The sequence below is a fragment of the Schistocerca nitens genome, chromosome 1, assembly GCF_023898315.1.
Source record: "Schistocerca nitens isolate TAMUIC-IGC-003100 chromosome 1, iqSchNite1.1, whole genome shotgun sequence".
NCBI lineage: Eukaryota > Metazoa > Arthropoda > Insecta > Orthoptera > Acrididae > Schistocerca > Schistocerca nitens.
Genome location: NC_064614.1, coordinates 97,540,281 through 97,552,697, shown reverse-complemented (window position 1 = coordinate 97,552,697; position 12,417 = coordinate 97,540,281). Strand labels below are relative to the sequence as shown.

The 12,417-nt window shown below is 44.4% G+C and overlaps 1 protein-coding gene across 1 annotated transcript in view; it reads left to right on the top strand.

Annotated features, from left to right (window-relative positions):
* LOC126251146 (glutamate receptor ionotropic, kainate 2) overlaps positions 1-12,417 on the top strand; it is a 1,402,037-nt gene that overhangs the window by 1,316,533 nt on the left and 73,087 nt on the right. The gene's annotated exons all lie outside the window — the stretch shown is intronic.

The window sequence follows — 12,417 nt, the reverse complement described above, 5'->3', positions numbered from 1 at the left end:
TAAATTTTAATCTCACTTCTGAACCTTTGTTTTATTTTCGTCATTGCTTCTTCGATGTATAGATTGAACAGTAGAGGCGAAAGACTGCATCCCTCTCTTACACTCTTTTTAATCCGAGCACTTCGTTCTTGGTATTCCAAAGTTATTTTTCCCTGTTGGTTCTTGTACATACTCTACGTATATTGCCCGTTTTTCCTTACAGCTTAAATCTATTTTTATAGAAATTTCGAACAACTTGCATCACTTTAGATTATCGATCGCTTTTTCTAGGAAGACAAATAGTATGAACGTGTCTTGATTTTCCTTAACTTGCTTCCATTCTCAATTGCAAAGTCAGAACTGCCTTCCAGGGACATTTACCCTTCGTCCAGACAAACTGATTGTCATGTAACATATCTTCAGTTTTCTTTCCCATTCTATCGGAACATATTTTGTCGACACTTTTCATTCGTTTTAATAAATTCAGAGGATCGAAGGGAAATATAGGTCTAGATATCTGGGTACAGACTAGGTCTCCGTTCACCACAGGCGAATGCCAATGGTATAATCGCTGTGCAAGCTTATTCAATGGATTGGGAGAACTCTTGTTTTGAACCATACTATTTCTATGTTGAAAGAACAAATCTGTAAAATAAAATGTTGTAGTCTCGCAGCTCTACTGGATGAAAGACGACAGTAATTCATTATGACGTTAGTTACCAAATCTTTTCAATGCAGCTCGACTTAAGGCAAAAACCGAAGTAACGAAAGTAAGCAAAAATCGAAGTAACGAAGGTACTACATGACCTCCAACACGCTGACGATGCTGCTTTGGTAAGCCACAATGAATTGCAGCTCCAGCATTTCATTAAACGGCTATCCGATGCTTAGAGAGCATGTCGTCTTACTGTAGGCATGAAGATACAGCCACTGGTCTTTCCATTACCATCGACGAACGTTTGCTGGAAGTAGTAGCGTACTTAGTACCCGGCATAAATCGACCCAGGAAATCCGCCGTCACGTGACTCCAACGCGATACAGTGTTGACTACAGGAGTCGCCGACGATTAACGTTAATTGTATACTGTAGACAGCTAGGCGTGCCGTAATGCAGCAAGGTGCTCACTAATCGAATAATGGACAGTAACATCCGAGTAGCAGTCATAACAGTGTTCTAGGAGCACATCCTCCCTGTGCAGGATACCACCGCTGCGAACGCACCTCTAGCCACCACCGTATAGCACAGGGCACAATGATGACATACTCAAGGACATTTCCCTGGACAATCGAAGCACTGGAATAGTTTATATGGAATGATACGCTGATCAGCCAGAACATTACGATTACCTATCTAACAGCCTATATGTACACTTTTGGCACGGATAATAGCGGCGACACGTCGTGGCATGGAGCCAATGAGGTCTTGGTAGGTCGCTGAAGGAAGTTATCACTACATCTGCCCACACAAGTCACCTAAATCTCGCAAATCCCGGAGAGAAGGTATAACCCTACCACTACTATTGTAATTTAGTATGCTTTTAACAACTAACAGAACCCCTGTCTCTATGTTGTCACGTATACTATGCCCCAACAGAACAAATAGTTGCCGCGCGGGATTAGCCGAGCGGTCAGGGGCGCTGCCGTCATAGACTGTGCGGCTGGTCCCGGCGGGGTTCGAGTCCTCCCTTGGGCGTGGGTGTGTGTGTTTGTCCTTAGGATAATTTAGGTTAAGTAGTGTGTAAGCTTAGGGATTGATGACCTTAGCAGTTAAGTCCCATAACATTTCACACACATTTGAACTTTTTTTTTTTTTTTTTTTTTGAACAAGTAGTCCTGTCACGGGAAAAGCCACGTATAACCCTCTTACTAAAATTTAGATTAGCTTCCAAATAAAGTGCACTGTTTATAGGAAAAGCTAATCAATAGAGTTACCCTTTCTACAGGATTTAATCATGTGTTGTGTCTGAAGGATAAGAAAACCACTTCTTTTCCTAAGATCTTACTCAGAGTTAGATACAAACGCAGTATGAATAATATTATACTGAAGCTAGGACAACTCAGTTCCAAGTTCATTTAGTTGTTTAAAACATGTACTAATGGTCGTCAGCCTATCCAGGCAACGAAACAGTGAAGCATTGGAAAAACAGAAGTGTTTTCTTGCTACTGTTTAAGTTGGTTCTTCAACTAGATATTACTCCACGTAAACAACGTTGGACTACACCCTTATACATTATGTTTTTGAAACAGAAAAAGCCACTAGGTCAAGGAAGCTAAAAAAATTTGGCCAAGGGGATTTTCTAGAGCAAAAAAAAAAAAAAACTTAAGTACTAAATTACTTAGATACTAATCCCGCGTCCGGCCATCCTGATTTAGGTTTTCCGTGGTTTCCCTAAATCGCTCCAGGCAAATGCCGGGATGGTTCCTTTGAAAGGGCACGGCCGACTTCTTTCCCTAATCCGATGAGACCGATGACCTCGCTGTCTGGTCTCCTTCCCCAAAACAACCCAACTTAGATACTAAAGCAAACACTTTTTATACTGAACATTTCACTTTAAGAAAACCTCTTCCTTACTGGAATCTATTTTCTATTCTTTGAACTAACTCTGTATATTCATTTAACAGATTCTAGTAACATGGCTTTACTCTGATTGAACTTTTCGTAAGCAAACTTTTATAAAAAGCACCTTGCAATAGTTAAGAAAACACAAAAACAATTTAAATGGTGCCTCTTTATATTAACTTGGCACTTCATAAGTCTGTAAAAAAGGATACTCGGATTAATCAAACACCAAGAAGGAACCATAGACAGGTGTATGATTAGGGTGAAATAACAGGGTGAATCAGTTCCTTTAAATATCAAGAATGATTATTAAAACACAGTTAATACTAATGGTTCACACTGTACAAAAGTAAAATACAAAAAAATCTTATCTGGTGACTGTAGGCTTGGGTGTGTCGAATAATTATGACGGCTACACTACCCACAGTACTGCCTGCAAGTATCGTACTGTATGGGCACAATTTCTCTTCTTGGCGTCTTTCAATTTTTCATACAGTAGCCCAACAACTCGCAAGTATGCCGTAACCCGTTTGCAGTCTTCGTCCGAGGCGTCTTTGTGCAAATTTTCAGATAAAGCTTCTCCTGCTCCAAAAAGGCGTTGCCTCAATCACTGCTGCCTACAGACTGTGCGACTTACTTCTCGCGCTTGCTCTAGGCAGCTAGCCAATTCGCCCTTGCCACCTTTTGCACTCCCTGGACCCACTTTCGTTTCAAACAAAAGCACACTGGCTTTTACATAACACCTATTTCATACATTTTTCCTAAGAAACCGGATTGAAGCAGCTGTTGCTACTGTTACTGAAGGCACACTGAACAATGTTTGGGAAGAACTCGGCTATAGACTTGATGCGTGCCGTGTGACAAATGGTGCTCACATTGAACATGTATAAGGTTCTTGGTAAAACTGTTTGAGTTGCTCTTTCATTTGACATATCATTTATAACTGTAAGTTTAATGTAACAAATATTATAAGGCGTTAAAACGCCGATATTCATTTATAAAAAACCTGTATTTCGTCCAATGGTTTTGAACGATCCCTAGTGGTTCCTCATAGTCGCACTGCATTCCAAAGGTGCGAAATCGCATTGAATGTGGTTGTAGACATATGGGATCCTTAGAGAAGGGTTGAAGCGCTCCTGGGGCGTCAGCAGTGTCAAGGTTTGTCAAGAAAGTCGTCCTGTTGCTCAACGAACTGCCGTCTGTCTTTTTAGATCACGAAATGTGTGGGAATCAACGTCTCAGGGGTAAGGGTGGTTCGATTGACGCCTTTTATGCCACTCTATGGGGTCCTTTCGAGTAGATTCTGAGCTGCAGGGTGTCGGCCACCCGTAAGAAAACCGCCTGTTTCAACAGTGGGCGTCGCGGTTCTAACCTCCATCGCAGAGGCGTCAAAAGAAGGGGTAGAATTTGGGCAAGAGGGATGTGACGACCATCACATCGTATGACACATCCACGATGGCGTTGGGCGGGGTTTGGTTTATTTGATGCCAAATTGGCATCATCAACCTCGCTTAGGGTGATGTCGCAACGCGCCAAGCTTTTGCACCGTTACAGAGGAAGTTTGGAGGAACCTTTGGAACCAAATTTCAAACTCGTGTGCCACAATGAGAAACAATTACGGAGTTTGGAAAATGTGATCATGCAATTGTATTACGCATTATATTTCAGTGGCTTCAGTAACATAAATAATCAACTCCAGGCGATCGTTGTGTAAGCAGTTTGTCTCCCGTTGAAGACTATGCCCACATTGGTGATGCGACAGTATCGTTCGGTGTAAACAATGCTCCATGGTGATGTCTTGCGTTGTTGCTGGGCAGCTGACTCCACGGCTAACTCGCCGTCGGCGAACGTGGCGATTCTTTCGACGAACAAGTCGGTGCTCCTCGGTAGGCGAGCGGCGATGGAACTACTAAGCTCGATGGAAGTGGAGCTGCAACTACCCGATAAGCCGCCGGACGCGGCTTATATCCTGGTTTTCACTGTGATATGAAATTGTGCCCTACTTGTTCCACACGAATGCTGACGTGTAACGCAGTTCCTGTCACGGTGGCGACCTCTGTTGTAGGCTGTTCGAATAGCTAGCGGTTTCGCTCCGCCTGGTGTGTAGGCTGTACCGTTCAACCTGCGTTGCTAAAGGGAAGCCTTGCTTGCAGTGGAATCGTGACCACGTGACTATATCGCATAACAGTTCCAATATGCAGACCTTACCACACGTACATGGAATCTAAAATACCCCACATTCCGACAAATGGCTCTGTTTATCCTTTACAGAACTGAAGAGGTGGTATATTTTCTTTGTTGGCCTAAAAACCAGACTGATGTTATTTTTTTGGCTCAAATGGCTCTGAGCACTATGGGACTCAACTGCTGAGGTCATTAGTCCCCTAGAACTTAGAACTAGTTAAACCTAACTAACCTAAGGACATCACAAACATCCATGCCCGAGGCAGGATTCGAACCTGCGACCGTAGCGGTCTTGCGGTTCCAGACTGCAGCGCCTTTAACCGCACGGCCACTTCGGCCGGCTGTTATTTTTTTTTTCTGTAACATCTTACACATCAATAACGTCTCTTAAAAGCAGGTAAGGAATCTGTGTTCTTCCATCGTTTTTCATCCTTGTCCATAGGTCTACTGTTATCTGGACGTAGAACTATACATACTTTTTTCTGGAAGGCTTCAGTTGTACATATTAAGCGGGTCAAAGGTTTCCATCCAGTACCTTGTTCACGAGTCTGGCGTGGCAGTTGAAGATAGCCAAACGAAAGCCGAAGTTTTAAATTTCGCATTCAAGTAATCATTCGCGCAGGAGAGTCGTACAAACATACTGCCATCTGACCATGGACAGACTCCCGTATGGACGACGTAGTAATAAGCATCCGTAGCGCAGAGAGAAAACTGAAAGATCTGAAAGTAAGGCACCATGTCAGGATGGAGACCCAAGTCGGTTTTACAGAGTAACTATACCACTGGCCGCTTACCTAGCTTACATTTATCGCGAATCTCTCGCCCAGCACAATGCACAAAGCGACTCGAAAAAAGAGGAGGTGACTCTCGTATATCAGAACGGTAAAAGAACGGGCACACAAAATTATAGAACAATATCCCTAACTTCAGTTCGCTGCAGAATCCTTGAACATATTCACAGGTCAAATATAATAAATTTTCTTGAGACTGAGGAGCTTATGTCCACGAATCAGCATAGTTTTAAAAGCATCGCTCGTGCGAAACTCAGCTTGCCCTTTTTTTCGTATGATATCCTGCGAACAATACATGAAAGGAAACAGGCAGATTCCATATTTCTAATTTCCGGAGAGCATCTGACATGGTGACTCACTGCAGACTTCTAACGAAGGTACGAGCATACGGAATAATTTCTCAGATATTTGAGTGGCTCGAAGACTTCTTAAGTATTAAAGCCCAGTATGTTGTCCTCGACGGCGAAGCTTCATAAGGGACAAGGGTTTCGACAGGAGTGCCCCAGAAAAATGGTTCAAATGGTTCTGAGCACTATGGGACTTAAACCTAACTAACCTAAGAACATCACACACATCCATGCCCGATGTAGGATTCTAACCTGCGACCGTAGCGGTCACATGGTTCCAGACTGTAGCGCCTAGAACCGCTCGGTCACCCCGGCCGGCAGTGCCACAGAGAAGTGTGACAGTACCGCTATTGTTCTCTCTATACATAAATGATTTGGCGGTAAAGGCGGACAACAATCTCCAACTGTTTGCTAATGATGCTGTGATGTACGGGAAAGTGTCATCTTTGTGTGACTGTAGGAGGATACAAGATTAATTAAGCAAAATTTGTAGTTGGTGTGATGAATGGCTGTTAGCTCTAAATGTAGAACGCAGGTTAATGCGAATGAGTGGCAAAGATAAACCAGTAATGCTCGGATACAGCATTAGTAGAGTCCTTCTTGACACAGTCACGTCGTTTATATACCTGGGCGTGACGTTACAAAGTAATGTGAAATGGAACGAGCATGCGGAAACTGTGGTAGGGAAGGCGAATGATCGACTTCGGTTTATTGGAAGAATTTTAGGAAAGTGTGGTTCACTTGTAAAGGAGACCGCACATAGGACGCTGGTACGACTTATTCTTGAGTACTGCTCGACTGTCTGGGATCCGTACCAGGTCGAACTGAAGGAAGACATCGAAGCAAATCATAGGCGGGCTGCTGGATTCGTTAGCGGTGGATTCGAACAATGTGTAAGTGTTACGGAGATGCTATGGGAAATCAAACGGGAGTCCCTGGAGGGAAGGCGATGTTCTTTTTGATAAAATTTAGAGAACCGGCATTTGGAGCTGACAGCAGTACGAACCTACTGCCGCCATCGTACATTTCGCGCACGGACTAGAAAGATAAGAAACGAGAAATAACGGCTCGTTCGGAGGCATATAGACAGTCGTTTTTCCCTCGCTTTGTTTGCGAGTGAAACAGGAAAGGAAATGACTAGTAGTGGTACAGGGTACCCTCGGCCAGGCGGCGAACGGTGGCTTGTGGAGTATCTATGTACACTACTGGCCATTAAAATTGCTACACCAAAAAGAAATGCAGATGATAAACGGGTATACATTGGACAAATATATTGTACTAGGACTGACATGTGATTACATTTTCACGCAGTTTGGATGCATAGACCCTGAGAAATCAGTACCCAGAAAAACCACCTCTGGCCGTAATAACGGCCTTGATACGCCTGGGCATTGAGTCAAACAGAGCTTGGATGGCGTGTACAGGTACAGCTGCCCACGCAGCTTCAACACGATACCACAGTTCATCAAGAGTACTGACTGACGTATTGTGACGAGCCAGTTGCTCGGCCACCATTGACCAGACGTTATCAATTGGTGAGAGATCTGGAGAATGTGCTGGTCAGTGCAGCAGTCGAACATTTCCTGTATCCAGAAAGGCCGGTACAGGACCTGCAACACGCGGTCGTTCATTATCCTGCTGAAATGTAGGGTTTCGCAGGGATCGAATGAAGGGTACAGCCAGGGTCGTAACACATCTGAAATGTAACGTCCACTGTTCAAAGTGCCGTCATTTCGAACAAGAGGTAACCAAGACGTGTAACCAATGGCACCCCAAACCATCACGCCGGGTGATACGCCAGTATGGCGACGACGAATACACGCTTCCAATGTGCGTTCACCGCGATGTCGCCAAACACGGATGCGACCATCATGATGCTGTAAACAGAACCTGGATTCATCCGAAAAAATGACGTTTTGCCATTCTTGCATCCAGGTTCGTCGTTGAGTACACCATCGCAGGCGCTCATGTCTGTGATGCAGCGTCAAGGGTAACCGCATCCATGGTCTCCAAGCATATAGTCCATGCTGTTGCAAACGTCTTCGAACTGTTCGTGCAGATGGTTGTTGTCTTGCAAACGTCCCCATCTGTTGACTCAGGAATCGAGACGTGGCTGCACGATCCGTTACAGCCATGCGGATAAAATGCCTGTCATCTCGACTGCTAGTGCTACGAGGCCGTTGGGATCCAGCACAGCGTTCCGTATTACCCTCCTGAACCCTCCGATTGCATATTCCGCTAACAGTCATTGGATGTCGACCAACGCGAGCAGCAATGTCGCGATACCATAAACCGCAATCGCTATAGGCTACAATCCGACCTTTATCAAAGTCGGAAACGTGATGGTACGCATTTCTCCTCCTTACACGAGGCATCACAACAACGTTTCACCAGGCAACGCCGGTCAACTGCTATTTGTGTATGAGAAATCTGTTGGAAACTTTCCTCATGTCAGCACGTTGTAGGTGTCGCCAGCGGCGCCAACCTTGTATGAATGCTCTGAAAAGCTAATCATTTGCATAACACAGCATCTTCTTCCTGTCGGTTAAATTTAGCGTCTGTAGCACGTCATCTTCGTGGTGTAGCAATTTTAATGGCCAGTAGTGGAGATGTAGATGTAGAGGATGTAAAGAAATGAGTGCAGTAAAATACGCACGGAAAAAAGTTCTGGAAATCGATGATTTTTATCGAAATAATTAAGCTGTTTTTACACATTCCGTGTACTCTCTCAGGAATGAATAGGACATCACAGTAGTAGAAAGCCGCAGGGCACTAGAGTGGCGCATCGCTACATCCACCTGTTTGAGCTGTCTGCCCGCTCTGCGAAGCGCAGTGACCGCGCCGCTGAGGCAGAGGCTGCCAGGGCCGGCCAATAAAATCGCCGAGACGCGAGCAGCTGCCGGAGGCGGTCAAGTGTGCAGCTTCGACCCCGAAATCACGTGTGGCCGGCCTGTCACGTCTTAGACCGCGCCCCCGCACGGTCACGACTGCAAGTCTCCGCATTATTGCAGCCGCTAGGAAACTCAGTTCCACAAGATCAGACATTGCGTTTTTCCGAAAAAATGTCGCAGTTCATAGGCATCCGAGTGGTTCAGAGGCATTTACTCATGCCCGTCGAATATAATCTGGGCAGAAGGTGATATACGTAAGAGCTGGACTAACTCATTTGTCATTCCTGCCTTCAAAATAGGAAACCTGGAGAACTGTGATAACTACCGAGGAATAAGCTTACTGAACTCAGCACATAAAATTTTTGCCAACGTCTTCAAACATAAATTTTACGTTAGAATTTTACGATGACAAGAAATGAAATGTGTGTACCGCCCACCGTCAAAGGCCAAATACCTTTTAAGTACAGTAAAAGACGAAGTGGTACTCTAAAAATCAGGAATGTATTACATACCATGAGAGTGTGGGAATGCATGTGCCGGACAAATCATTAGCACAATTGAAGAAAGGCCCACGGAACATAAGCGGCACACTAGTCTCAAGCAACTGTTGAACACTGCCTTGAAACCAACACCATAATGAAATACGAAGGTACAAAAATTTTTTACAACACATCCCACTATTAGGACTGTGCATACAAGGAGGCTGTCGAAATCCGGCTACATAGGACCCTTATCAACAAGGACAATGGATTTCAACTTAGTCAAGAGCGGGCTCCAGCAATGAAAATTCTCCAGCAGCAGAGTAAAAAAAAATGTTCAAATGTGTGTGAAATCCTAAGGGACTTAACTGCTAAGGTCATCAGTCCCTAAGCTTACACAATACTTAACCTAAATCATCCTAAGGACAAACACACACACCCATGCCCGAAGGAGGACTCGAACCTCCGCTGGGATCAGCCGCACAGTCCATGACTGCAGTGCCTAAGACCGCTCGGCTAATCCCGCGCAGCAGCAGAGGAAACGCGACACCGAACACAGGGGCGGAGGGCAGACTGAATACCGCCATTCGACTCCCGAGCGTGAGCTACCCGCAACACCGCGGCCTGCAAATCGCGCGGTCCATACAAGGGGTCTATGGAGGGGAGAGACGACCGGTATACATATCGCACCCATTGGTCCAGGATGTCAGTCAGCAGAAGTAATCTGATGTTGATGCCATGTTACGCCGTCGAAAATCCCTGTTACAGCGATCAATCAATCCGGCTGCCTGCCAGAGAGATTGTCAAACAGCATATTCTCCGGGAAAATTTACGATTATACAGATTTTACAGGCGCTACGAACCTATCACGGGTGAGGAGCAAACTGACTTCTGAAAAGGAAGACCATTTGAAACGTCCCCTTAGAACAATTATACAAGACTGTGCTTAAACTGACACACAATATTTTTAGCGCAACGCAATCTGACTTTCAAAAATTCCTACAAAAGAATGGCCCTGACTAACATTAACCTATACCTTTCTCAAATCACTTACCTCACCAAAAATCTTCGTTACTCGAACTACTGCAATACAGCGAGCGCCACTACTGCCAGCTAAATAAAAGATTCAAACTACTGAAGGCACTAACTACTGATAGGCATAGTTAGCAAATGAAAGATTTTGATAGAGAACAAACAATCTATTTACCTTAATAGTCATCAAAAGTCATAATATATGTAAGAGTTCATAACATCCATTCTTAGAAATATCAAAACTCCGCTATTTCACTTCCCCACATCCACCACTGCTGGCGGCTCACCTCCAACTGCACAACGCTACGCGCTGTTAACAGCCAGCTGCCGCTGCCCAACACTACAATGGCAGACAACAATGCAAACTAGCCACAGACTGCACACAGCACAGCCAGTGATTTTCATACAGAGCGCTACGTAACGTTGCCAATAAGAAAACCTAAACAGCCTACTTACATAGCCCCCATGCTCCCCACAAAAAATTTTAAAAATTGTTTTGGGCAGAAGCCAATAATGATTTGATAAAATTTTTCATAATTACAATAACAAAGAAATCAAATGCACACACTTATTGATACAATGTTGGTCAAAAGCTAAAATTTTCTCACAGTCCTTAAAGACAGTCCTGATCGTTCACCACAGTAAAACTGCCGTTTCTTCTCTCAAAGTCTGAGCAGTAAAAGACAATGCACACGGAAGTAGTGGATTTCCATGCAGTCTTGAAGAAGTAGTGTTGTCCTTCCAACGAAAAGACAGTGCTGACTCTTGACATGCAGACAGGTAATGGGCCACAACAGAGCAAACCCACAGCAGAGTCAGTCGAAGTTTTGAAGAATATTGGTAGGTAGGTCATCACAGAGTAGACCCACTGTAGTCCTGGTAGAGATTGTGGTATTGATGGGCCACCAGAGGTGCAGACCCACTGCAGTCCTTGTAGAAATAATGGTATTGGTGAGTCAGCAAAGGTGTAGACCCACTGTAGTCCTTGTAGAAATAATGGTATTGGTGGGTCATCAAAGATATCAGCACGCAGTACTGCCCTGCAATGCTGTTAGGACGAGGTGTCGATCTTCTCTGGGGATGTCTGGGTGGTGCAATCTGACCTGTCTCGTCGTGTTCTATGGCCATCCTCGAACCATTCTGCACATACCCGTTGTATTGCCGAAGTACTTGGTCCTACACGAGCGTTGATTTCCTGAATGGATGCATCACATTCTTTCATGCCAATAATGCGTGCTCTTTCAAACTCACTGATTTGACGGTACGGTTCGCGCATACGTCTGCGAGGCATCCTGCACGTCTGCTCAAATCACCCTAATCCATTATCTTCGGTTTACAGCGACAACGAGAGCCCCACTCACATTTCACCGGTGGGTGGTGTTGCGCCGCGATATCGATGTTGACCTTGGATCCGCGGGCCGACATGATTCAAATGCTCATCATTTCTAGAATGTAATTTTCACTCTGCAGCGGAGTCTGATATGAAATTTCCTGGCAGATTAAAACTGTATGCCGGACCGAGACAGAACATACTAATGTTCATATCCTGTGAATATGGACGTCCTATCTCTAGTCGTTCAAGGTGTTCTTTTTCTGAGCGTGAGTGTATTTTCACCTTCGATAAAAAAAAATAACCATTACATCGTCAGTGGGCTTGAAAAATGAACTATGCCTGTGAACTGTAATCACGTAATCATATGCCTTGTCCTGATCAGCGACGACAGTGACTGTCATATGCTTCCCACTGTTGCTATATAATGGGGAAATCAGTATAATAGTTTAATTTTTACCAAATCTTCACCATGTGCCCTTAACTGACTTTGTCACTGATTCCTTCAGGGATATTGTTCTCTTCTGTAGGCTATCGGCAATTACAAGTATTACAAGGCTCTACAAATTTCTATGTGTTGAGCAGACAGGAACACACAGACACACACACACACACACACACACACACACACACATGGTACAATGGGCAAGATTGTCTTAAAATTAATTAAAAATAAGTCCATTAAGTCCAGTCGCCCCTTGGTAATCAAGCGAAACGTAGAAACTGGAAATCTTTTCCGAAATATCCCTAATTATGAACTCCCTCTGCTCTGAACCAATCTCTCTCTTCTGAAATATTTATCTGGAAATAATAAAATTCTCCAAC